General features: G+C 36.4%; 1 protein-coding gene and 1 non-coding gene across 2 annotated transcripts in view; both read left to right on the forward strand.

Moving 5' to 3' along the window:
• The window catches only part of LOC109409699 (protein daughter of sevenless), a 60,630-nt gene that overhangs the window by 5,080 nt on the left and 43,160 nt on the right, over positions 1 to 12,390 (forward strand). The gene's annotated exons all lie outside the window — the stretch shown is intronic.
• On the forward strand, positions 10,267 to 10,368 carry Trnay-gua (transfer RNA tyrosine (anticodon GUA)). The gene is made up of 2 exons: positions 10,267 to 10,303; positions 10,333 to 10,368. It is a non-coding gene; the product is annotated as a tRNA-Tyr (tRNA).

Raw genomic sequence — 12,390 nt, forward strand, 5'->3', positions numbered from 1 at the left:
TCTGAGATTACTCCAAGAGTAGTTCTTTGTGAGATTTCTGCAATTTCTTCAGGAGCAGCTCCTTCGATGATTTCTCACGAAGCTTCTTTTGGGATACTTTTTGAGGATTCCTATCGAGATTTGTCCAAGAGCTCTCTCTTGGATTCCTTTAGAAGTTTCTTCTAGGACTCCTCAAGAAGTTTTTCTGCCTTCTTGCAGGATGATTTTTTTTTCTAAAAATCTGCAATATGTTTGTAGACAGTTTTCAGACAAAAAGTTTCATAATCATGACACTTTTTGTATGAAAACTGTTCCCTTTTTGTGTAAAAAATATTCAGAAAACCACAGAGAGATGCGCTCGCCAGGATACGATCATGTAATTTGGAGGAGTAAAACATAAGACTTTGTTTCACATTCCGTCGTACGATTGATTTCGTTATTTCCTTATGTTTTTGAAGGTTTTCAACATAAGATTTTGACCGACATTTATTCTACAGTGGATCACGACGAATCAGTGGTATCGGTTTGCTGAGAAATTCCATTTTTTTTTTCAAAGGAATCTTTCCAAGAGCATTGTGAATATACCGTAAAATGGGGTGTTAGGGGACAGAAAAAATTTCGTCCCCATTAATTCATGGGTTCCACTCATTAAAACTTTCAGGAAAAGCAGTCCGATCATTGTCTTGCTACCTGCTACGCGTATAGATTACAAAATTTGACGATTTTTTGGAGAAATTGAAGATATATAACAAAATGTGCAAATTTTTGGAAAATATGAAAATGGGGTGTTAAGGAATTTAAGGAAATGAATGTAGGTAAAAGTTCTTATATTTCAAAGAAAGATAAAAATTGATTAATTGTAAACAGTGACTGTAATATTTCTTGAACATCACCGAAAAAGATTATCATAGTCCTGAAAGTGCAGGGACAGTTTCATTTTCATTTACCTTTGTATATGAGTTTTTTTTTGTTAAAGCCTCGAAATCTGAAAAAAATACCGTCAATTGTACCTGAGTGACTTCAATTTTTAACAAACACATTATTCATAGTTACTATTTAGAGTAACCAAATTGAATAGTTCAGACTGACCAACAGGTTGTAAACTAAGGATTTAAAAAATGTGTATTTAAAATTTTTTGTTCACTTAAAAACTAATTTTTATAGAAATGTTTTAAATCCAAGCATCATTAGATGGCCCAGGGTGTAAACTGTGTATTCAATGCTAATATTTCTGCTCTGGAGCATCGCTGATAGGTCGTATTTTAGATTCTGAGATATTTTAGTGGCCATGAGTCATCTTCATAAATACTTTCTTTTGCAAGAGTTAGTGGCAGTCTGGTTTACATAATACATATATGGAACAAGTGAGCATATTCCACATTTTCAAAAAGCTGCCAAGTTTTAGCACCAATCATTAATAGTATTTAAATTAGACGGTACTAATGTTCTTTCAGGACATATTCACCTATTGTCGTAGACTCAGTGTTCTCTGTAAAATGGAGTTATTTATCTATTGTTTTATCCTAACTCATTTTGCTTGGGTTTATTCAAACTGTCTCATAAGGCGTTCAATGGTTAAGCTTCTAAACCGACCAAATCCGCTGTAAAGTCGTCACATGACTCGTCCCCCAGGAAATAGCGCCCATATTAGTGGCTTTTTATAAATAAATCACATAGGCCAAATGTTGGCCATTTTAGAAATCCCCGTCCCCGCGAAGACTTCAGTCCATACACAAATTTGAAAATGGGTGTGGTCCGTAGACTTTCGCCAGGCCCCTAGAAGAGTCTTATATGAAGGTCGCTCAGCAAATCCACATTAAAATGCGGAAATAGTTTTGAGTTTCTGAAAAAAATAAACACTTCTGGAGAAATAACTTCAGGAGGAATATCAGTTCTGGAAAAACAACAGAAAGAGGAATCCTCAGATGAAAGAATCTTAGAAAGAACTACTGAGGAAATCTCAAAAATAAGTCGTGAATCCTGATTTATCACAGAAGAAAAGTATGGTTCCTTGGCCCTAAGCCCTTCTCTGGGATCTCAGACTCTTTATAAAATGGAACTGAACAAATATACAGGGTGTTAGGTTCCTGAGTGCAAACTGAAGAGGACCATGAATGGCGAAAAAAATGTTCTACGCATATGGTCAAACCTAAACCGTTACGTAGTTATTGAACTTCTCATGTTTTTGACTCTTATTGCCTTAACTGGCTATAACTTGGAAATGGTCAAACTTATCGCAGTTTTTTTACCCTTATTCGAAAGATTATTAAATTTTCTATCAAATGGCATTTTTGAATCGATTGGTGTAGTTAAATAACTAAGTTTTCTAGAGCAAAATATGTAGCTTAAAATAGTAGGGGTACTCACTAAACAGATTAAATTGCTGCGTAAGCCATGATTTTCTGCTTATTTGAATTGTTTCATGATTTTGCGAATGGAATAATCAAAGATTGCCTTGGTGATCGCGGCATTTAATCAGTTTTATCAGTTTACGCTGTTAAGTGAATCCCCCTAGTGTGTTTTAGTTTGTTTTTGTCAATTATCTTTGAAACATGTGTAATAAATTAAAATTCTTTCTTTGGCAAAGTTGTGGCCCCTGTTCCACTCTACAAATCGTTCTACATTTCATTTCATTTCATAAATTTGCAACTGTCTAGGTAAGCCCTTTTTTGCGCACTGTGCCGCGCATTGAAATCAAAACTGCAAGAAAACGATAAGAGCAAGAAGTTTGGTGTCAAAGAACGAATTGTAGAGTGGAACAGGGGCCACAACTTTGCCAAAGAAATAATTTTAATTTATTACACATGTTTCAAAGATAATTGACAAAAACAAACTAAAACACACTATTTTAAGCTACATATTTTGCTCTAGAAAACTTAGTTATTTAACTAAACCAATCGATTCAAAGATGCCATTTGATAGAAAATTTAATAATCTTTCGAATAAGGGTAAAAAACTGCGATAAGATTGACCATAATTTAAAGTGAATTTAGCATTAGCTGCCGTTACTTTCCCATTAAAAGCCAAGAAGACTTCGTGTCTGAGACCGCTGAAAACAGAAAAAAAGGGAATCAAGTATGGATACTGGTCTATTTCTAATTCAAATAGGGAGATTTTGTATCTCCTCAGCCTATTTGGAAGGAGGAAAAAGCAATAGAAATGGAGGGATCTTAAATCCAGACCAAGCGGTGTATATTACGTGTTTCAGACTGCTGAAACAGAAATAAAGGGAATCAAGTAGATTCTTGCCTATTTCAAATCCAAATATAGGAGATTCCGTATCTCAGCCTATTTGGAAGGAGAGAAATTTGAAAAGAAATGAAGGAAACTTTAATCCAGGCCATTTATATCCAAGATTGACTTTCCATCTTCCACTCTCCATTTCTCGGTCATCTACAAATCCAGTAGTAGCTGGTTTTTTTTTCTCTAGGTAACAAGCTTATGGAATCCCTGTGCTGAATAAATCAGTTTTATTTTGTTCCGGATAGCTGAGATTTTTTTAAACATAGTAACACTTAAACGGGCTTGTAGCTGTCATCACGAACGTTCAAGAAAGGCAATACAGCGGCCGTTCGCTCGTTGCAAAATGTTTACTTTGCAACGAGTGAATGCTATTCGCTAATTGTAACGTCACTTTGACACTAAAGTGCATCGAAATGCACTGACAGCATGACTGACAGCACGAATCTGACACTTGATTGCTTTTTAATTGCAAAAGCTTGTCAAATTTTGCAATTAGCGGACTTGCAACTAAAAAGCGTTGCAACGAGCGGGTTTGCAACGAGTAAACGGCCGCTGTATTAGGACCATTTTTTTTTTCTAAATCATTGAAACTTTTACAATTATTGCTCGGAAAATTATCATTTAATACAGATCTATAGTAGAATTATTTTAAAAATGCCTTTTTAACTATACTTTATTTGAAACAATGAATATTTAATAAAACTTTTAACCCCCTATTTTTTTTGCATATAGCCCTAGATCAGTCTCATTTTGCAGGAAAGATTCTCTTAATGCTGATATTCGGCTTCATGATTTGTTTTTATAAATGAAAACATTTACTATTAATGTGAAACATTTCAAGGACAAACCACGGCGATAGTTAGTTTGAACGACGTACAGTAATCCATTTGCAGCAAGTATGCCGAAAACTGTGTTTATTTGTATGCAGTGAATGATTTCTGCAGCTCATTTTTCTTGTCATGGCTCCTTAGTCTCAAACATCTTCAAGAGACGATTCTCTAGACAAATCATACTCCATGCTGTTTTTTTTAAATTTTCTTAAGAATAGCCCAAATTTCGCATAAAGACGATTACAGTGGGGTTCCGATTTTGGCAACGAAATTTTTATTTTCAGTTGCCAAAACCGGAACCGTGCTAAAAACGGAATCTTTTTTCGTCAACATTTTTTTTACATTTCTCTGTTTGTAAATGATTAAATAATATGCCTAGTTACCGTTATGGAACCATACGACGATCTAACCCCGGAACAATAATAGTTTGATCATATTTCCGTAGAGCAGTTTGTAGCCTCGTCACACTGCTACAAATGAATGGATCTCTAAAATCAAATATCCTTATGCGTGTGTGTAGCTAGGAATATTTGTTACTTTTTTGGAACATAGTTTATATTTTATGTGAACTCTTTTCATAAATGTCCTTTGTGCATTTATAACCGTATTTGTGACGTTAAAACGCCTTAAAAACATTGAATCTATGATTATGTTGAATTTAGATATTAACTTCTTCTCAGAGACTTTACAGGTAATGTTTTTTGGAAATGTAAAATGACAAAGAGAACAGTCAATAATACACTGTAGAAAATTTTGACGTTTAATGTTGACAGTTGAGTGAGGCCTTAAAAAGTATGGCCCTGTTTGCCAGGAAAAAAGGTGTTTAAATTAAGTTGTAAAGCAAAGAGGCAGCATTTACGTTGTCGCAAAAATAGATCATTCGTGAAAGATACAAACATGAAAATCATGAACAAATTCACCTAGTGTCCCACGACCGCATAGTTTACAGAATGGGACAACAAAAAAGAAAAAAAAATGGCAGACATTTAATTGGTGTATGTCCGCATATGTATCATCCCATTCAGCAATATTTGCAAACATTACGTCAGTTTGGCATTTTGAACCCAAGGATATTTTTTTTAAAGGAACACAACTTTCTCGAAATTCTAAACGAAATTTCTGATCTATTTTGTAACATATAATATTGACGAAATTTATCAGCATTTGCTGAAAAAATCCCATCTTGTGATATTTTGTGAAAACTCTGAAAAAGTTCTGGCAAAATTTCTGCAGATGTTTCTGAAAAATGAATCTTGTGGATTTAATCCCTTTCGCAGCGAAATTCATGTGTGAACTCATATAAAAATCTATGGAATTCTCGAAAAGAGCCATACAGACTAAACGACTCATAACAGAACAGCGAACACTAAGTCGACAGAGACCAGTACTGCCCCCACTCGCATAACAGTCCCATATGAATAGGAAACCCAGCAAAGATGGGACTGTTATGCGAGTGGGGGCAGAGTACTCCACAAACATTTTGGTCGTATATGAATCGAGTAAACTACTTTGAACTCTTGAGTGATCGCGCTTCTGTATTTTGTACAACACGTTGAAATAATTTCGGTTTTTGTTCTCAGCATTAGCATGGTGCTGTTGGTGGTGGCCAACCGAAGAGTTACGGAAGGTTAACCTAACTTCAACTAAAAGTGGAGTGGACCTAGTGTGATGGTTAGAACACGTGACTATCACGTCAAGGACCTGGGATCGAATCCAACTCCCGACAAACTCACAAAAATGTGAGTTCTTCCTTAAAAAGGGAAGTAAAGCATGTGTCCCGAGATGAACTAGCCTAGGGCTAAAAACTTCAACTAAAGTAACTGTTGTTTAGCTACTTCTGTTTTTTTTGGACATCCTGGTGAAACTTGTATTTTTTTAGAGTCCCGGATGAATTTATAGTGATAAATTTTGGCTGATTGTTTGGCTCTGTTAATATCTCCAGACATCAAGAAATATATAAAAAAACAATCTCATTTATTCCGCACAGAATTTATCAAGGAATGTTCAATCTATACATATAAAAATGAGTTTGAAGTTCCTTTGAGGCAACAAAACTCAAGAACGGATAAACCGAGCAACATGGCTCTTGCACGGTTCGGTGCGTATTCGTGGTAGCTGTGTTTATATGTACAAAAAGTTACGAAAATCAACTAGAAAAGTGAGAAAATGATAAAGTACTGATTTTTCATGAACTGGGCAGGAAATCAACATGATCGAAATAAAACCAATCTAGAGTGTGGTTCTATTTTGAGCTAAGCAGTTGTCAAACCATCACAGGACGGCAAGACAAAGTTTGCCAGGACAGCTAGTCCTTGATAAATTCTGTGCGGAATAAATGAGATTGTTTTTTATATATTTCTTGATGTCTGGAGATAATCACAGAGCCAAACAATCAGCCAAAATTTATCACTATTAGACAAATAGTAAGGCCATACCCTTAAAGATTATGAAATGATTCTCTCAAAGCAATTTCCCACCAAATTCTCTAAAGCAAAAGTCCCTCCAGCGGACCCTTGTGCTCTCAAGGACAGCACTTTTGCGTTGTAAGTAAATGGTCAGAGACTCAATTCCCAGCCCTGCCACCAACAAGTTTTAGGCAAGCCAACATTATTCAATCTTTCGTCTCTATTCTAAGCAACTACTCTAACAAAAGGATAATTCGATAACGCCCCTAAACTACATCACTGTTTACTGGACTGGCAATCAATATTGACAACAATATGAACAAAAATACCGCGTGCTCATCGTTTTACCGTCGTCAAAAGTAGAACAGAAAGCAGTATCGAAGCTATTAGTGTAAGAAAAAATATCATCCAACAGCTCACGTTCTAGTCCTAGTGGACAAATGACTGACTACAAATGTGTGAGAAAGTGAATTTTAAAAACATACTTTGAACATCGAAGCCACAGCTTATAAGTCCTGGATATTCACCATAGCCAATGGCCATGCTGAGGGTGACGGGTTCAATTCCAGGTCGGTCCCGAAACATTATGTAAAATTGCTGTTGGGAATCGACTGTAATCTTGACTCTATAGATTAACGGCTACGCAGTCTTAGGGTTCAAAAAACGAGTTTTATTATTCACCCGACGATTCGACACGGGGATAGTGTCTTCCTCAGGGGGAAAATAAATATTATCGTTTTTGGTCAAATGTTTTGTCTAAAAACCGATGAACTGTTTAAGTGATTTCGAAGTCATGTACCAAAAACGACACAAAACGAGACAGTTAAAGTTAGAATTATGTAAAATAAATTACTTTAACTTTCTTAGACATAGAGTATCTTTGTGCCTGGCGCACGATATACACATTAATATCTGTGGAAGTGATCATAGAACACTAAGCTGAGAAGCAGGCTTTGTCCTAGTTGGGACGTTATGCCAAAGAAGAAAGATCTACTCGGTTTTGTGCACTCTGCACGTAATAAACAGTTGGACATAAAATAAAATGATATATGAACCCATACATAACGTATTTAGGATATGTGTGGCAAACATAAATGGGCTGGTTCCTTTGTTAGAATGCCGGAATAGCATAAAATTGTTATTATTTCTTATTGATATGATACAAGTTGTCTATTAAAAGAATTATTTATCGATATTTGCTATATTTTTATTAGATTTGAAAATGTTGCCAAAAACGGAATCCTTTGTTGCCAAATTCGGGGGGTGCCAAAAACGGAACATGCAAAAAATGGAGCATGCCAGAAACGGAATTCCACTGTACTAGATTTGTTCAATTCATCCATAGACAACAACATTGTTCCGCTACAATTAAGACTGATAAAAGTAAATACTTTGAGGTCACCACTAGTCTGTTCACAATTCATACCGCCAATTTCTATGAAATAGTTGGAAACAATGATCCTATCTTTCTTTCATCTAAATGCTCATTAGTTTGAATGGAAAAACTTGCTTTCAAATACACAATTCGGGTTTTGCAAAGTGTTAGATATTTGTATAAAATTGATAAATAATGGGATACGGCTCCGCAAAGCGTTAAAAGCGATTGAGCCTCAAATAAATTGACTAGATAAAAAATAGGAAAGTCACTTGGTCTGAAGCGGATTAAATCGATTATATCTGCAGCGGTCCGAATTTTATTTTTTGTATCATTTCACCAACACACATTCTACAAAATATCATCCCGATTGATCGGCCATCCGTCTTGCTGAGGAACCATTTCTACTTACAGTGAAAAGCATACCCATACGGTGTGTGTGCTTGCTGGTATCAAGTTACTCCTGCGACCGACGACGTGACGAGCATAGATAGACGGATTGATTTTCGCTTACCTTTCTCGACTGGGTTCGACCGTTAAGCGGTCGGCCGCCAACACTAGTTTACAGCATTTTTGAACTCGGTAAGCTGATGATCATTTTTGGTGTAGAATCATGCCCTGAGTTCGAAAACACGAAGGAAAAAAATTACAGTAGGGCGGAAAATTTTTCGACTTTCCATACAAGGCTGATGATTTGCAATCGATTTTTGTTCTATTTTTAAGCAACGTCGCTCACTTCAGACACCTCATTCTCCGTAATCAATGCTCCGATTGAGCTGAATTTTTTACTGTAACTCGCCTACATATGATATGTCAAATAAACGTCGAGAAAGAATTTTTAAGTTGTTTTTTTCTTAATGAAAAAAATACATTTCTTCAAAAAAATTAGGGAATTTTGCTAAAATTTAAGAAGATCGTCCCTAAAACTCGCCAATATCTTGAATTTCATCAATCTGACGCAAAACCTGTATTCAGATGACCGAATGGTATTGTATTCAGCTTTTAATTTATGGAAAAAGATTTAAAATTGGTTGAGCAAAACGCAATATATTTGAATTTTAGTAAATTACATATTTTGAAAAGTTGCAAAACTCGATATTGAGCTAAATCTCAAAAACTGTTCTACTTTAAATTTTTTGAAGGTCGGTTTCGAAATCAGCACCAAATTGTGCTTCAAAAATTTTGGTCGTTGACAGAAGTTCACGACTTTCGTTTTATTTTGTAAACTTGTGCAATCGGTGACCACCATGACGAACGGACCCAGCAGGCGGTGGGAATCAAGTTCAAAGATGCGATATGGTTTACTGGTGGTGATAGTCAAAGTAGGCGGATGACACGTAGGGAAAAAGTAAACATGTCATGATAAGAAATTCGATACCGTCAAGGTTGGCTTGGCGTTTGTCATCCGATTTTTCTATGTGTGTATTGAGGAGATTATTTTTTCGTTTGCTGACACTTTCCCTGACATGTATTGCTCGTATGTAGTTTGACTTCAGCAAGCAAATAATCTGGTAAAAGATCACATTATTGTACTTACATTTCGAAGGATGCTTAATGAAGTTTATCAGGGCAACATGGACCGCCTGTAATCACTGACGTAGTTCACTAATGTCGTTTTCGTTTTTGATTCAGTTCCAACCTGGGTTGGAACTGGATCAGATCACAGTTTCAACCCCAACCCGACTTCGGTTTCGCTTGTACTAAAGTTTGTTTGACGTTGTTTGTTTACACATTTTCCGCCGATCCAGTTCCAACCCAGGTTCAAAAACGAATTCGACATAACTCGTCTGCTAAGCCCTCTTAGATGATGCCGCCTAATTATACATTTATAGCTAGCATATGATTAAAAAGATCATTCGAACATCGAAAGAAACGCGATCAAAAGCAAAACGACTGAACCACCTTCCATAGGCCCGTTCAGATAAAGGTGTGGCAACATCTGCCTCTGGTTTATGTTTGAAGACCACACACCGAGTCAATGATTATGCTTTCGTTTCTTCTTTATCAACATTCCACTATTCAGCTTAGCTTGCGTGGTTCCTCAGTCTACCCCACCAATTTCTTAGTAATTTGTTTATAAATAACTCCACAGTTTCTCTCTCGTGCAAAATTCGCTCGCAAAATGTGAATGTTGTTGTTACCTTGTGAGCTCGGACTCGTCAAAGCCTACTACTTTGTCTCACGCTTTTCTGGTTTCGCATTCCACCGTTCCAAACAAGTCCACTATCTCTATGCTGCGGCAGCAGCACCAACAAACAGCTGACGCTCGTTTGTTTTGCTCAAAGTCCCCCACACTGCTCGTGACGTCGCGTCGCTCTCGGTTAAGTAGGCTTCGCTTACGCGGTTACTACCCTTGACGTGGTTGCTAGATTTTAGCGCGTTCCATGTAGGTTGGCGATTTTTGTTGACGTTGCATCGAAGCCTTCCCAAGCAACCTTCGATAGCTCAGTTGGTAGAGCGGTGGACTGTAGTTGAAGAAGGGGCATTGGCCCCAGCAGTAATCCATAGGTCACTGGTTCAAATCCGGTTCGAAGGATAGTTTTTTTTTTGCGGGTCTGGAGAACTTCAGTGAATCAAATTGGACTCCACAACTCAGTTCATAGCGTTGATAGTAGGCACATAAACAGCTGATTTATTGTCTGAGCGTCTTTCAAATCTCGTTATCTGTCTGATGATCTGCGGGACGACGAGTTCTTTGCGTGAGTCGCTTTTCGAATTGCTACATTAGGGCGCGGAGGTTATCTCGAAATCGACACAATCAGATTCTTCATTAGTCATTCCACAGCGTCATCAGCGTTCTTAGTATATTTGTGGGTGAGTCAGATGATTGTGCAATGACGGAAAGATGTTTGTTTTTCTGTTTCCCTTTCTCCTACAGCTAATCTTTCATTGGCATCTCTATAAGCAAGCAGTGATTTGGGACACGTACGAACTTATTGTTTAACAAACATAGTGACAAACATACTGAAATGTATACTCTGACTACAGGTATACCTCGATTTAGTTGACCCTCGATTTTATGTACTTCGATTTCAAGTACATTTTTTTTAATGGTAAATTATTTAATATTCAATCAATTTAAAACTTGCAGTTTGTATCATTATGACTTATATTATAGGGGTTTTCAGCCTTTTGACACGCGGAACACTTCATATCAGTAAATTGTTTTGTGGAGCACCCATATTAGCGCCAAAGCACACCTCCAGGACATACTTAGTTCTATATATTTACCGTAAACTCATGCTTCCCTTTCTGACTTCATTTTTTAAAATGAATATCCCTGGCTTTGTCGATAATCACGATGAGCGGAGTAGATGGGGTGGTTTTCTGACGATATTTTTTACATTTTTGGCGGATACATGCAAACTGCTCATTCGCGAGACTTTCCCTCAAAGTTTTCTAACAAACTTTTTTCAACAGTTCTCATGACTTTCTCACCAAAACTTGTATTATATTCCTGGTATTTTTGGTAGGCGCCTGCTAAATAAATTCTAAAATTTGAAGCAAATTCCATAAAAAGGTCATTGTAATGCTTTATGCTTCGACTGTTTACTGACAAGATGTCATGGTCGAATCAGAGCTAGTTAGTCAAGGTTCCCCGATTTCACCGTCCCATCACGTGTACATTCCCAAGGTCATTGGAAGAATCTTTGAAGGAACCATTTAAGCAATTCTTGAAGGAACTGCTGGAACAGCTTCTAAAAGAATCCATGGAAAAACTTTTGAAGAAATCTCTGCCAAAATTTCTGAAGTAATTCTAGTAATACTGAACCTTTTGAGATATTTTTGAAAAAAGAATCCTGGAGAAAACCCCAAATAAAAATCTTAAACAATGTTTTAATAATTTTTTTGAGAAACCCGTAAAAGAATTCTTGGATGTACGCTTGGAGGAAATCCTGGAGGAATTTCTAATGAAATAACCGGCGTAAGTTCGGATGAAATCTCTGTGTCAATTTCGGCAGGAATCTCTGCAAGAATGACTTCCAGCCTTTCCATATCAATCCTCTGTAGAAGTCTGCAAAATCTGAACAAAAAATTCAGAGGAAATCCTTGGAGCAATTTCTGAAAGAGAAATGTCTTGAAGCAATGTCTAAAGGAATGTCAATAAATTTTGGAAATTTCTATAACATTTCTTTTCCTGGCGTAGTGAACGGTTTGGGTCAAAAATGACCCTAATGTCAAAGGAGGGTTAGTTATCTCTTGTAGAATTCCTAACCCCTAAAGCAAACCTTGGAAACAATTCTTTAGAAAGCTTATAGGAAAATTTTGAGTTTCTGATTCTCAATGTATCTATGATTAATATTCTAAAAAAGTTCATGGGAAATTTTTGAAAAACTTCTTGGAAGGTTTTCTAGATGAATGCTTTGAAGACATTTTGAAGGAAATTTTTGAAAAACTTCTTGGAAGGTTTTCTAGATGAATGCTTTGAAGAAATTTTGAAGGAATCTCTATTGAAGAAATACGAAGAAATTCTTTATTTTCAGTTTATTAATGAAAGTTGTATGTAAAAGAGACGTTTTTAACATGGGGACGTCCATTTATTACGTCACGCAAAAAA

This window comes from Aedes albopictus, chromosome 2 (assembly GCF_035046485.1).
Source record: "Aedes albopictus strain Foshan chromosome 2, AalbF5, whole genome shotgun sequence".
Taxonomy (NCBI): Eukaryota; Metazoa; Arthropoda; class Insecta; order Diptera; family Culicidae; genus Aedes; species Aedes albopictus.